Source organism: Pocillopora verrucosa, chromosome 1 (genome assembly GCF_036669915.1).
Source record: "Pocillopora verrucosa isolate sample1 chromosome 1, ASM3666991v2, whole genome shotgun sequence".
NCBI classification, from domain to species: domain Eukaryota; kingdom Metazoa; phylum Cnidaria; class Anthozoa; order Scleractinia; family Pocilloporidae; genus Pocillopora; species Pocillopora verrucosa.
In genome coordinates this window covers 20,075,138-20,090,820 of record NC_089312.1, presented here as the reverse complement: position 1 = coordinate 20,090,820, position 15,683 = coordinate 20,075,138, and the positions used below count along the sequence as shown (strand labels likewise).

Sequence of the window (15,683 nt, the reverse complement as noted above, 5' to 3'; positions counted from 1 at the left end):
AAGCTGATAATCTCACAGCTGGAGCTTGGGCCGCCTGTGATTCAATGTACAGGACGTCCATTTTATGTCTTTTCTACTGTATGTACAAAGAAAACAATTAATCAATTTCCAGTGAAAGAAATTTATACTGCTAGTGAATCTACTGAATAATGTGACGCCAAACTGAATGATTTAATGACACACATCAGGCTGAACATGCCCACCGCCGGGCGCCATAGCTGATCCGGCCAGAAATTAGTTTTCAACTTGAATTGTATTACTTATTCCTAAGAAATCTTTCAGACCCTTGATTTAGCAGCTCTGTTCTGTTGTAGATCACAGTCGTGACGTCAAAATGTGTCAAGAGCAAAAAGGTGGCACATGACGCGCTGCCGGGTGTGTCACTGATATGTAGTTAGAATTGTTTTGAATTAAATGAAGCCAAACGTTGTTAATCGTGACGTCCCCTATGAGGCTCTCCTCTGATAAGTAATAAGCAAAAAACCAGTCCAAATTCAGCTCATTGCGTAAATAATGTATCGACGAATTTTTTCGCAGTTCATCTCTCACCCAGTGGTGTATAACTTGCTCAACTCCAGATGGTACCAATCCTTTTTTCAAGTAAGAAAAGAATCATGGCGGACACCTCATCGCTGGGGATACTTTTTCTCAACCTCTGGACAGTGTTTGACATAGTCTTTTTTCCCTTTCTCTTTGCCATTTTCTTCGTCGTGCATTTGATAAAACAGGCCTTGAGGAGGAAAAGAGGTTTGTAATATCGTTTTGCTAGCATTACATGGTAATGCGTTTTCAGCAAGCTCTAAAGTATTCAAAAGGTTTGGGCCTGAGGGGGAGAGGGGTGAGGAGTGGAGGGTGATGGCTTTTCTGTATTTTATTCCTAACTCCATAAAACTGAGTTACCATGCAAACTGAGTCCTCTCAACTGAAACAATACAGGAGTCCTGGCTAAAACTATGCGCGAGGTGCAGGTCACGTATTTCTTCCCTGGCACGTGAAACGCGCTTTCGTGCTTGCCTTGTGCTTGCAAAAAACTGCGCCAGTTCTGCAGGATACATCGTTCAAGGAGCGTTCACAGGCCCCGTATTTGTTCCCACCTGATCATAAAGGTCTTAAGAATGGTTGGGACCGTTCTAACCAAGTTTTGAGATTAGATACAAGCATCTACTGGGGAGTTGTTGAGGTGCTTTGTATCTGTTGTTGCATGTTTCCTTTATTGATCAGTGGTTTAATCACTTAGCCTCTGATGCTTTCTTCGATCATTTTTCAGAAACTGGAATATGTTTTGTTTTGACGCTGGACAAAGATACCTCAAAAGAAGAATTTAATCTGATTAAAAAGACGATAAACTACATTGTTGGTGAATATGGCTGCCACTCTGCTAAATACTGTGTTGTTTTACATGAAGACCACAAAATTATCGGTAACATCAACTTTGAAGAGAGGTGCACTACTGAGGATGCACTTCGAGCGAGGATTAAGCAGTTAAAGCAGCCAAAATCTACCAGTTACTCAGTGAAGATCTTATGGCCACCCGAGGTGCATTCACAAACCAAACACTTGGAAAGGAGGCCAAAAAGGTGAGGAATACATGCGCACAACCGTTTTCCCGGCGGAGCGCTGTCAAGTTTTGTCCCTTAACTTGTTCCTATGGGCTCATTTTGCAGTCACGGGCTGGTTATCAGGCCTTGATAAGTTATACTTACCGATTCATATTCAGTATTGATTGATTTTGAAGATCGCATACTACAGTTGATTTATGTTTAAAACATAAACACAAATCACGTTTTAGTTAGTGTCACGGCTCATGGGCCGGCTCCTTGCATTTGCCTTCTTGGTGGAGGACTCAGGCTTTCCCCTCGTACTTCAAGCTTTTAAACTCACTGTCACTTATAACCAAGCGTTTATGCTCTTTCTATATTAGATATCAGAATGAGAAAAACATGTCCCACTAATTTCTCTTGGTATCAGTAAAAAACAATAACCATTTCACGATTGCTATCGGCTCGTAATCTTCCCGTCTTTCAGAAGAACTATTGCGTCAAACTCCTCGGGAATTTTGTTGAAGACCTCCGGTACGTCCGTTTTAAATACAGTTGTCTTTAAGTCCCAAAACTTCCAAGCTTTTAGCCAGTCGTTTGTGCTTTTTTGGGGATTTTTGTTCTTCAATTCTCCTGTAAACTTTGAACTAAAACGTGGTTACTTTCCACTAACTTGTCCGCCATTTTGTTTTGCTTTGCTTTCGCGACTCTCTTGACTCTCAATCAATTTAATTTCAACTTTCTGCAATCCATTCTACTTTTTGCATTCAGTTTCAACTCTCTACACAGTTTGGGATTAACTGACGCCTTCTCAACCAATTAGCATGCTGAAATCTTTGCATGCATATTAGAGGTAACTGACGGCTAAAATGTCACTTTTTCGGAATACCGTCTAAATGCCTCGAGTAACACATTGAAACAGATACAAGGTGCCTCGTATGCCTCTTTGCACCTTTTTTCGCCAGGAAAACCGTCCTAAATGCAGCTTCGTGAGTCATCCGCCGTAAACGCTTCGATTTTGATCATGTGATCTTATACGTCACACGTGTGTACATTAACCGAAAAAAAAATGGCGGATAGTACTTCGAGCGAAAGCAGTCCTATTTCGGGGTCTTATTATTCGGATTTTGAGGCCTCGATGGAAAGTGAACATGATGAAAGGGTTTATGAAGCCGTTAGTGAAATCAGGCAATTTGAACCGTCAGGACGAATGTAACCTAAAATAGAGGGCGGGGGTCAGAAGAGGATCAAGAGCCCGTGCGCCGCGGCCGCCTCAATCGAGAAAGCAAGAATGGTGAGTGCATTTGCGATTGTAAAAAAAATCTGAAAATCAGTTGCTTTTCAATTATAGGAGCGATCAATTAAAGAAACCAAGTGTGTAGACTCTTGAATACCGTGAGAGTGAAATGTTTTTATGCTACACGCACGCACCTTCCGAAGCTGAGGTTTTACTGACTAAAAATACAAACATACATACTTGTGGAGGTGAATTGGATGGATTATACACGTTCACACGCGATTGAATCGGTTTCAAGCTTTCCTGTGTTGAATTTGGCGAACGATTAAAGATTTCTCGGCTTTTACTTTAAAACACGATGCAGAAAAAAATAACATTCGCACATGAAGAATTGTAAATAAAGTAAAGTAGCCTTAAGTTTGAGTTATCTCTCACGTTTGTAACAGTTGCAGAGCTGATAACTGTTCCTTTTGGTGAAACCAATCATGCAAGTCGTGCTCTCTATTTCTTCTGTTCAACATCGAGAAAAAAATTGCTACTTTACTGATTTTTTTATTACAAGGTGTCAGTGTGGCCAGTCAATGTGGAGGAAGGAACAAAACATCTTTTGCCGAGAAGTAGATGTGGTCGAAAATAAAAATTTGCAGGATGTTACAGTGGAACAGTTGCAGGCAGAAGCCAGATGTATTATCCAGATGCAGGGTTTGGGGAAACTGGTAGAGGCTGACTACGTCTGCATTTGCTTTGTTACAAAACATCACTACACAGAGCTTCCCTGGTTTTCGTTTTCTTTGTTTTACATCCTGTTGTTTTCCGTCCATATTGTAAATGTCAACGCGGCTAAGAGTAGTACAGTTTTTTATAACTTGTCCGTGAACATATATATATATATATATATTATAGTTTTTAAAGTTCAGGTCGTAATTTGAGAAACATTACCTACTTGTTATTTCCATAGCACGAGTTTGTCGCTAACTCCGTTCCTTTTTTTACCAAAGCACTGCGTTTTGAACGGTAGGAGCTAGGCATTCCCATGACATGTGCTTAAATGGTTTCCTCTCTCAGGCTGTCAGCTTGTTTTACTGTTCACTCAGCTGACAGTGGTACATTTTTTCAATTTTTTTACTCGATAATGGTTAAGAGGAAAAAATTATGGGAACATATATTTTTTTACAGCTGTTTGGAATGGCGTGCAAACTACCTGTGGCTCTGAATACAGGCACGCTATCTGTCGCCTTTCGATTATTCAACCTTCGTTGTTTTATTTCTCACTTCGTATTTCATAGTCTCTAATTGGTGGCCTATAAGAGAATGGAACAAATCTTATTTTTTCCGCTAGTAAATTTGGGCAGCAGCTGAGCAGCCGGGACGAAGTTGTTACTTTCAGGTCTTGACATGACGCTTTTCACTACCTTACACACGTGTGACGTATCACATCCTGACCTGGCCGTCGATTAAGCGTCAAAAAAAATTTGTAGAAAATTTTATTTTGCACAACATATCGTAAATTTGCTCATGTAGGATTCTTTAAGCAATGTATTGGGACAAAAAAGGAGAAAATTTGGCGTCGGTTACCCTTTAATGATTTAGTTATTTATCGTATCTGGCATTACATGTACATAACAGCTACAGTTATCAGTTTTGTGAACAGATTCAATAAACGGTGAGATAAACAAAACGATGAATAACTTATGCAATAGATCCATTGTCAGTAGTTGAGATACTTACAAGCACATCAGCAATATTCTCTGCGAATCCAATTATTGTTTTTCAAAGTGTTTTTTTGTAAAAAAATTCAAGCAGCTCCTTTAATTTATAAGAAGGCTGGTGTGGTATCAAGATTGATAAGTTTGGGCTCATATTTGATAAAACTTGTAAATTTCTTTTTGAGAATCAAGGGAATAAATATCACCTTTTTTCATTTTATGTTTACAATAGGTGGTCGTGCTCTTTCTTAATGACTCGTTAAGCATGGTTAAGGCTAACGCTGAGAGTCCACTCTTAGAGGAGATAAAGGAGATGAAAGTTAACATCGTTCCCGTCGGTATCGGGGAGCACGCCAAATTATCAGAGTTAATTAAGATGGCAACTAAAGATGGCACAGCACGTCACTTTGGAGAATTCGAGTCACACGAGACGTTGGGAACAGCTGTCATACAAGGTAACCTGGGGAGGTTTAGAATTACGATATAAAAAAACCCTCCTTAGGATGATTATTCTCCTAATTGGTTTGGGAAAAAAATAAGAAAGTATTGCATGCACTTGTTACAATTCGAATTGAGGAAGGTTTTTAACGGTATTATATTTTAAAAAGCTTTAACTTTTCTCCCCACTGCTCGGAAGTGTAACTGGCTTTATAATCGATATGTTTTACTTTCTTACAGGTATCGAGGGAAAGACCATCTATGGTGAGGACGGGCTATTTTTGGTTGCTAGATTTCCAGATCGTTAAACTTTTTTTTCCAAATAATTTTCGTCAGATCGTCAGTGCTTCCAGAGTTTTCTTTTGATGGTCTCCATTCTAAGCTCGCGTCTCATTCATTGTCCTACCGAGTATAACTATGATTACTATGATGTCTTCCAGAGAAATACAAGGATTACTTTACGACTCCTTATTTCGTCTTTTTCCGCGACACGCTGAGTTATCTCATCCTCCTCGTTCTTCACTTCGCCATTTGCCTGTCCCCTTCAACTATTGCCTTCAGTCGACTAGAATGGGCCATTTTAGTTTTCTTCCTGGGACGCGTTTTGATGGAGGTGGATCAGTTTATTAGTCCTAAAAAGGCTGACATGAAAGCATGTAAGCGGTGTAGGAGGAATAGAGATGGCTCCAGCTACCAAGTATGTTCACAAGAGGGTCAACAAGAGACAAATGAGGCAGAAGAAGACAATATCTTGCGAAAGAAGCCTAGTAATTATTTCAGGTATTTCAGCGTTTTCTTTTCTGTTTCTAGTGACAATACTAGATTCTCATTCATGTTGGGGGCATGTCAGCTAGGAAGGATGGGGAAAAGAGTTTACAGCTTGAAGACGATAACAAAATGAGCCACTGTTCTCAGCTAAGGTACACTGGTAATTTTTTTAGAGCTGTATCATTAGTCATGAGGTGACATGGTTCACTGCCCGGGTTCATTGACAGCAACCGATTTTTATTGTTTTAGTACACCATTAATTAGCTCGTACTCATTGCAACAATAAATAGTGGTACTTTTAAGAACTGATTATTTTGCCTCATAATTATGAAAGGTCTAGCAGTTCACGGATTCCCTTAAATAGATAATGGTCTTCTAGTACTGATATCTACTACTTTTATAGTGACCGTTGGAATGTGCTTGACGTCATCATTCTTGTTTTCTACCTGATCACCTTCATACTACGCATAATTACATGGATGAACTCCACGGACGCGTCAGAAAACTCACTCTTGGCTGTGTCAGAGTATTTCTATGGATTTATCGCCATGTTTCTCACACTGAGAGCCTTTGGTCAAGTCATAGAGCGCAAGCGGGGAATGGGTGCAATACAAATCGCTTTGTTTTTTGTTATCGGGGATGTAATGGCGATATTTTGGCAGTTTTTGGCCATGATTCTAGCATTTTCTCTGGCTATGACCAAGATATATGTTGCTGAGAAGGCCTATATCTCAGGAAAAGATTCCGCGGAGGATTTGTGAGTACATATTGCGATCTTTCTAAATTATCGAAACCGTGAGTGACAGATGTTAACTTGTTAGGCCCATTCATTTGTTAGTCTTTTTAGTAGTGGGGTGGAAGAGCTTTCCTTTTACGTTATGGAGGGGAACCTTATGAATGTTTAGGCACCCAATGTAAGAAACAGTGGGCTAAAAGCTAATCAAGTGAGATTTACTTTTTTGGATGGGAAGCCTAACAGGAGAGTAAAACTAATCAGATCAGAATGTCAAACGTAGCATGAAGGCCGATTTTTTACAGTCTTAATGAATACTCAAGCAGGAAATTTCAACAAGAGGCCTCAATAAATAAGTCACTTCGTCGCGCCACTAATACACAAAAGGTTTGAAATCAAATCATGATAGCCTGATGCCCATTAATCATCGCAGGGTCAGTCGTAGTCATAAATTGTGGAGTCAGTGACTTGCTATACACTGACTTTTTGTGCTTCTGGAGGTATAAGTTCAGGAATGTTAGTTAACAATTTCTCTGGAACAACACAACCGTGTAAAATAAATTTGGAAGGGGGGGGAGGGTGGTGGTTATGGGACAATTTCTGTTGGTTAAACCGTAAACCATGGCAACGGTTTCTATAACCATTCATTTTCTCCTATTATTTTTAGGGCATGCAGTGATTCCGGGCTAATTTGGTAAGAATAAAATTATAGTTTTTTTCTACTCTAATTTTAACTTTGTACTCTGATGTCTAAAATAAACCAGGTTACACGACATTTTTGCTAACCTTGAATTTCGCGCTTTCAATATGCCGCGATTATTTAAAAAGTTTCAAGCGTGAAATTCTATACCTGAGGGGTCGGAAAGGTTAATTAAGGTCTCCCGGGAGGAAAAAAAGTGGAAAAAAAATCATGCTGATGTGTTAAAATAAGTTCTGATGTTCAACACCGTGCTTTACCAGCTTCATCATGAAAATTTGCAGGAAAGACACTCTTTCCTTTCATGGTAGCAGATTTACAAGAACAAGAAGCAGAGCTTCGAGTGAAGAAACCCTCTTTGCCTCGCATCCCCCTCGCGGCTTCGTGTCCGATTAATTAACGCTACTTCGCCACTTAAACCTGTAAAAAGGCCAGCCCAGCTATTAGTTTAACTTCTTAAGAGGTACCTTACGGTTTTTTCCTTCTGGAAAAATCCAGACTTCATCGTTGCTATTTCTTTTTACCAGTGGTATCCCTCAGGTTTAAGGTTATCTTGTAATATTTCTTCAGCGTTGCTATTTCTTTTATTAATAGTATCCCTCAGGTTTAAGGTTATCGTATGATATTTTGGATACCAACACGTAAATGTGTTGATATTTGACTTGATGGAGCTGACTAGGAATCTTGAAAGCAAATTTTGAAATCGATGATCCATGTAAGAGCAGTGACACGATGGCCTCCAGGACACACACGTTTAAAAACGTTTATGGCGGTCTTAACGATTTCAATTTAAAGAACTGAATGGTGTTTCGATCTAACTCGTTGCTTATGTTCTTCAGTTGGTGGAACATGGCGACACACCTTGGTTGGTCTTTACTGGGTTTAGCTGACCTGGATAGGTTGAACTCCGTCGACAATTCATCCGTTTCTCTTATTCATGTGCTGTACAGCTTCTTCTTAATCATGGCAGTTATCCTTCTCGTGAACATGATGATTGCGTTGCTCTCCAACACCTATCAGCAGGTTCAGGTACTAAACAGTCTCTCAGCCTTCGCCGATGTATATTAATTCTGTTCATAATCCAGAGTTAAGAAAATATGAGAAGTTCTCGACTGTAAACTTGGTGGAACTTTTTTGGCGTAAGATATAAAATATATTTTCTGCAAAGTTCAAAAGATTCTATGATTATCTGTAATTGTACTTTTGGCCGACTGACGCTTTAGACGAAAATGATGGCGAATATTGTCCCTTTGGTATGATATGTCAAAATATTCTTCCGCTATAGGAGTGTCGCCTGTTGTCTTTATTAACTGGTACTTCCTTAGAAGCTGTTAAGTCCCTCTCATTCCTCTATTATCAGGATAACTCACTGCAGGAGTGGTCTTTCAAGAGAGCCATTACTGTAAGAACCTACAGCACCTATCATCCGATACCAGTACCCTTCAACCTTTTGTCTGTCCCCCTGATAGTACTCTGGAACCTATGTTGGCGCGACACTCCTGCTTCGCTCAAGGGCGGACGGGTAAGCTGATAACACCTTGCCAATTAGTTTTGTGAGTTTTGACAAGCTGCTGTTGTTTAAAGTTATCGTTCACGTCTGCTCAGTGATTTTACTTCACTTTTGATGTGGTCTTCTTTGATTCGACAGAGAGTAGCTCTGAATAAAGTGGTGAAGAAACTAGAAAGGAGGTACTTCGAGAAATATGGTTATGAATTTCCCCTCACAGGTGGGTGATATGCTAGATTGGTAGATAGCCCCAGAAATCTATGATATGGTCATACAAAAGTATATGGCGAGAGATGTTTTCCTACTAAACCTTGCTTTGTTATTATCAAAGCAATAGTTCTAAAGAAGTTTAAACCATGACGGACAAGAAATAAAAAATCACAAATTAAGAATTCCAGTAATGATAAGCTATTTATAACGAGGCGTATCGTAATGATTTTGCTGACTAGATTCGGAAGAAGCCAATTTAATATTTGGTTGCTCGCTTTGTTTTAGAGGGGAAAAAGATAGATCACTTGGTGCATGAAAATGAGGGAGGTCGAAAATTGGCCAATCAGATAGTTCGGCAAGTATTCCGACCGCGTGGAAACAAGGAGGAGAAACTTGCGTCTGGCCACAAAGTGAGTGTTTTTGAGGCACACATTCACATGTTAACTTAAACAGGAAATTTCCCTACCATATACTATGGATTCTGCTCCATCAGGATACACCTTTTTAATCATTTTAATTTGCATTTTAACCTTTTCCCTCGAACACAAATTTAAATGTACGATTAAGAAAACCTTTCAAGAAACGTTGTGCTGTAGTTTCCATGTTCCTTTGAAAAAAAAACCGAACTTGTTTTGTAGTGACATAGAAAAGCTGATCTCAAATGCTGCTCCGGGAAGTACGAAAAAGTCAACAAAATTTGCTCTCAACGCGCGATACGAAAATTAATGGGAGGGTTATAGCTTGAATAAAACCCCTTCTGGCTTGCTGGTATGTCGGCTGACAATGTCCATGGTCGAGAGATTGTCTTTAAGTTTTCAAATTTCTCCTTGAAGCTTTGGTTCTTGGCCAAATATTCATTTTTGGACAATGTCTCAGCCGCAGACATTTTCAGGTGACATAACTGAAGGGGTCCCTCACGTTACTGAAGTTTTGTTCGATTGTCATTTAAAGGCGTGGTATGATTCGCCGGGAATTGCTGTCGATGGCTGTCTCCTAACTTACATGGGACCTTCTTTCTGCAACATATGCGAAAGTGGAAATCGTAAGAACATTCACAGCGCCAAGTTCAAGTCTCCCTTTACACCAGAGAAACCACGATTTGAGGTGTGCTTTTGATTTACAGATAATTATTTGCGAACAACAAATTTAATTCATACACTTCCTGCTCCATGATAGACTCTCTGAAGATGCAACATAATTACATCGCCTTTTTACCCTCTTCCCTTAAATAACCTCCCTCCTGTAGGCGCTGGTATTCTTTTCTATTTTGTAGCACTACAGATACTCATTTTTTTAAGAATGAACTTAACGGTGCCTCCATAATAGAAAAACCAGACCGGTTCCTGAAAAACATCTTTATGTTCCTCTTGTGGTATCCTATTTTCACCTTTGCTTTCATGGTAACGTGTCAACATGGATCTCGTTTGGGCACCTAACCCTGTAACACCTAAGAGTGACTATGATGTAATTTTTCCTCACATTATCATCCCTGAGTCAAACATTAGGGTCACATGGATAAAGTAAATGACCACCAACCGAAAAAGCTCTTCATTGTTTAAATAATTCTTCCTTATCAGCACAATTGTATAGAGAACAGCATGGAGAATATTTATAATGATGTTAGGGAATGAAAGGTTAAATTCATCTTCTTGCTCCACTTCGTTGAGGTGCATTTCAGGGTCAAGTTATAAGGCCTTAGATGGCCACCTTTGAATTGCGTGATGGTGCCTTCGTTCAGCCGAAATTCCCTCTTTGATTAATCTTTTATATTTATATTATTATTGTCGTTATTATTATTAATTAGATAAGTGTGTTGCTTTGTAATCATCATCATTATTGCAGTTGATATTATAGCTGCTTTTGTTGTTTATATGATCATTATTTCGGATGTTGATTGTTTATATTATGGCTAACATCGTCTTTATCATCGTCATTATTTTGCTTTGGTTTAAGAAACTAGTATTCCCTCGGTCTCATGAGCAAAAAAACTCATTTGCATACTGAAACAAAAATTAAAAACATGGGACTTATGGCAACGGTAACAACAAAGTCTAAAAAAGAAAAGGCCGTCATTGTTTTGCAGGTACTTATTCAGGAGACTGGGGAGAGGCGTATTGTGGCACTGGGTGCTGTTTATGAGTCATACGACTGTCACAAAATGCCTGGCTGGTATAGTGGAACAGTCGGTTACCACATAGACGATGGTAAAATATTTGAAACTGGCTTCCATGAGCTGGGAAAAGAAGTCGAAGGTATGGGTTACTTTGACGATACGTGTACGATATCTGCCACAAGGATCTGTTGGCGCTTGGAAACATAATCAAAGTCTTACCGTCCTTCTGAGGGCGACCTTACGACAGTAGGTTTCTGTTTTCCAAAAGAAAAAGATTCAGAAATTTTCGTTTGTGAACGTTATAGGGATCACTTTAAAATCGTTATAGACTCCTCGAGATGATTATTCTGACGTGCATGAGATAAATGGGAAATGTATTGTAGCTGTGTGATCAAGATAGAATGCTGAACGTAGTTACTGTAAAATCCATGTGCCTAGAGTGTGAAACTGAAAAAACCCTGAATCCTTCGATCGTGGAGGGTTCCAACCCTTGCCTTCTGCTTGCTGATCAAATGGTCTACAGAGAACTCATTTAAGGTCAAAGAAAAACGAGATTCATATCAACAAATGCTTGACGCTACTAGGATCATTTATATCGTCAACACTTCTTGTATAAATACAGTGAGGGAGATTAAACTTTGTCTTCGAATGAACGAAGAGGTAGGTCATTGATCAAGACCGAACAACAAAGAAAAAAGTCCAATTTCACATCCTGGTGTTACATGGTTGGTTGCCTCATGTTTAGCTTATTTTGTTATCTTTCTGCTATGTACTTAATATTTTCTGTTGATAACTTAGGAGCCATGGCTTACCGCGGTGATCTCATCGCTTGTGAAGTTGATTTTAGTGGAGTCCCCGAGGGAAAAGTCTCTGTGTTGTTCTCCTTGAACGGTAGAAAAGTAGCGCGTTCTTCAGTGGAGTATACAGAGGGAAATAAACTATTTCCCTTCGTTTCATTGGGATTTGAAGGCATTACAGTGCTCACCAAGGTATGTTCGAAAGAGGGAGGGGGGAGCGGGGAGGGTAATGGGCTAGAAATTGAATCTATAAATGGTTTGGTTTCATCAGTAATCTGCGAACATATCATACCTCAGCACACTCCTCCAGCTACAATTAATCGAGGGGTTGTTCCTGTGACCAAATTGAAAGCATGTGGAGAGGGAGCTCTCTCTACGGCAGATGTCAGGCTCTAGAATCAAAGGAAGAACTTTGTCGTATCCAGTGTTAAAAAGACCACAAAAATCTTGTTTAAGTCTGTGTAATTTTAATATTTCATTTACAACTTTCTACCAAAATTCAGTGCCCTGATTGCTTTTAATTAAGGTACGAAGAGGGAAATAGCGTGTCGATCTAATTTTTAGAATTCTATATCAGGCATATCTGTATTCCATAATTGTGGACATTAGAGTTTATACTTCACACCTGTGATCATGGCTGCCCTAAATTTTCGTACTTTTCTTCTTCAAAGTTGAGACGTTTGATTTCCACACGTTTTAGATGTGCCATCGTGACAGAGACCGTTTTAGTAGAGTAACAAACGAAGACATTCAGGAGGAAATTGGAGATCTGCGACGTGATTTTCAGAATCAACTTACCGAGCAAAGGAGGATGTTGTCAGAAATGAGAAATTTAGTGCTGCGTTTGAAGGAAGTAAAGGATAAAGATAAACAAGAAGAAGATACTAAGAAACTGGCGGGTGACTTAAGTTAAATCCACAAGTGATGGCTTACGCGCAGTTTGATGGATCGGATCAATGGATGGATGAAAATAAAGAAGATTTTCATTACCTTAGTAGTCGTTCAAGAACATTCATTTAGTTTAAACGCAATGTAAATCGTATGCAATCACTCTTTTTGATGAGTGAAAAAGATGCAAACTGTATTTCTATAGCTGGAATATTTCTTGTTGAATTAAAATTGTAGTCTGCTTACTTAAAAAGGTTGTAGGAGTTATGAAAACCATTCATTGCCATCTATAAGTTACGTTTTCTTAATCATATAGCTCCTAGTCATTAACCATAGTCTCCCCTTCAACTGTTATATATGTTCCTGCAAATTATTTGGGAGAATGTAGAGTTAAATCAAGGTATCACTTTGCTTGTGAGTTAATCTGTTATCTGTTTGCTGAGGAACAAATCGGAAAGAAAAGTATTTCTGCTAATCTTTTCACACTGCACTGTTTTCTTTCGTTAAGTGTCATCATTTTAAGATGACACAGAACGCATTCAGATCAGTTTGCAGAAATTACAAATATTCTACTCAACAACCATATATAGGTTTGTTTCGGAATTTATAATACTTGTACCCATTCAATCAATGCGTGAATGTAAATACTGTTGATAGGCGATAGATTAGTCGTTCAATCAAACTGCCTTGAAGCGTGCTCACTCGGGAAATATCCCATTAAGAGAAAGCCAAATTGTTCGGTATTTGCCTTGAGCGTAGGAAAAGCTCACGACGTAATAGGGGGCACTATAAGACAAGGGGGCACTATAAGACACAGCCAATCAAAATACGGTCAAATGAATTCAATATATATCGATAATGTCAAAATGATTACTGCAAGGACTGATAAAGTACGAAAATATAATGATTCCATGATTCGAGTGGTCAATACCAATGGTTTTCATACCAGTTTTCCTCAAGTGTAACAACGACAGGATGAGGAAGTTAGGAGACTTATATGTCAACCGTCCTCGCAGCCTCTTACGCATATGTTGTCTTCCCGTGCCTTTCTTAATATTCCACTAGTCTTGGAGGTGTCGAAATAAGATAGCGGCAGAAAAGATTTTTTGCGTTAATATTTCTAGTACACGCGAGCGCGAGGCGGGTAGAAAGGGCGAGTCATAAACGAGGTGAGAACGTTACATCTGTGCAACTAATGTGTATGTGATCCCGGTGAACAAAATGATCCCCAAGTCCGGACTTAAATAAAAAAATACCGTATTGGAGGATGGCAAATGACTCGTAAACATATTTCAACGCCAAATTTGGCCTCTCTATGGCTTTCTGGTCTGCTGCCGTTAATATTTCTCAACGAAACTTTTAACTTTTTACTATGGGATTTTTTTAGAAATCTTGGTACCTTTGTTTTTAAATCCAATACCGCTTTAATGCCAAATTAGTCAAAATATATCTCAGTTTCAGACCATTCAGCTTAATTATGTCTCTTAGAGAAGACAAACTGGCCGCGGAATTTGGGGTCAGCCTAGGTTCCCGCGGGATCTGATCTCGCTCTTTCCCATAGAACGCGTGGAAAATCGAAGGGGAAACAACTCAGTCCGCGCTAACATTTTTTTTGGCATTTTTTTCTTTTTCCAGTCCCGCAACGGACTTCGCCAAAACGTAGGTACTTCTCGTAGTCAGGAGCAAGAGATTTTTCATGATCTCTCGGTCAGGAGCCATGTTATTACTTACTCAAGTATTGTATCCTCACCCTCCCTCACCCAGGTTGTTTGGTTCTTAAAGGTAATAGAGAGAAGACTGGGTTCAAGTCACCATCGTGACCACGTCGCGCATGCAAAGTATGGCTGCAGGAAGGAACACCTTTCTTTGGCATGAAAATTCGTGACAAAATGCCCCTTCTGCATCACTTGGCTATTAAATCACCTTTATCAATATATGGCTCCTTCCGCTGAATATCATGGAAATGGTTACAGAGGCTTAAGAACACAAAAACGGCGAATGTTTATGTTCACGCACTCACCGCTGGCGGACACAGAAACATCTGAAAGTCGTCCAGGCATCAAGGTATTTCTTGAGGCTGTTCTGCTTTGCACGCTGTTTTCTATTTCATTTTAATTCTTAAGACGTTTCTCCTGTTCAATTTATTTTTATGCGTGGTAAGGAACTGTTTAATTCATTTTAAATTGTTTTAGTACCTGAACGCGGGAAATTTAAATATTTTCCTGAGAGCTCTGCACTCGTATGCAGCTAAATAGCTGCATCTGTTGTAGAAAGCGTAGATAGCTGTATACTGTATCTGCGGTATACTATCCATTGTAGACAGCCTACAAGCTGGGGTGAATCTTGTGAAAGAAAATGTCAATAGATGTATCCATTTCATAGCAGATAGTTGTATGTAGGTAGTGTGGACTCTGCTGATTTAACAATCGGTTTATGCTTAGTGAAGATTTATCAAGATATGGATGCAAACTGAAAGTTTGGAGAACAGGAGAGAAGCACAAGAGTTGCTTGAGGCAAACTTAAGAGCATCTCTAACCTTCAGAGTGCTCTCCAAACTTCCCAATTACATCCATATCTTGATATATGTGCAGAGCATGAACCAATTGTTCTATAGCACAGATGAAACAGAGTGTGCATGAAAAAAGAGATTTATTACAATTGTGTTGGGTTTACTAGGGTGCATTGAAGTGGACCACTAAGTAACTGATGTTTGCACTTTTGTAAAAGAAAAAGAAAATTTACTTTCAAAAGATTCCAATGAAAATCGCATTCAATAGATAGCAAAAAACCTTCCAATTTATCTGAAATAAACTCAGACACATAAATTTTATGGTCTATTGCCATTGATGTCTGAGTAATTGTTGGCAAATTTAAACTGCTTTGGTGCTGCTTTAGTCTCCTCCACAGCCTAACCAAAGATATTTTGCCATCTCCACTCTTTGAGTGGGTGAAAAGGTATTGAATGAAGAAAAAAAAATATTTCGAAAGCTTTCATGCAGGCATACCAACAAGGGCTCCTTAATCAGTACTTTCAATGAGACCTGGCACCTG

At 39.2% G+C, this 15,683-nt stretch overlaps 1 pseudogene; it reads left to right on the top strand.

The window, feature by feature from the left end:
- The first annotated feature begins 599 nt into the window (after positions 1-599).
- On the top strand, positions 600-13,070 carry LOC131791819 (uncharacterized; annotated as a pseudogene).
- The last annotated feature ends 2,613 nt before the right edge of the window (positions 13,071-15,683 follow it).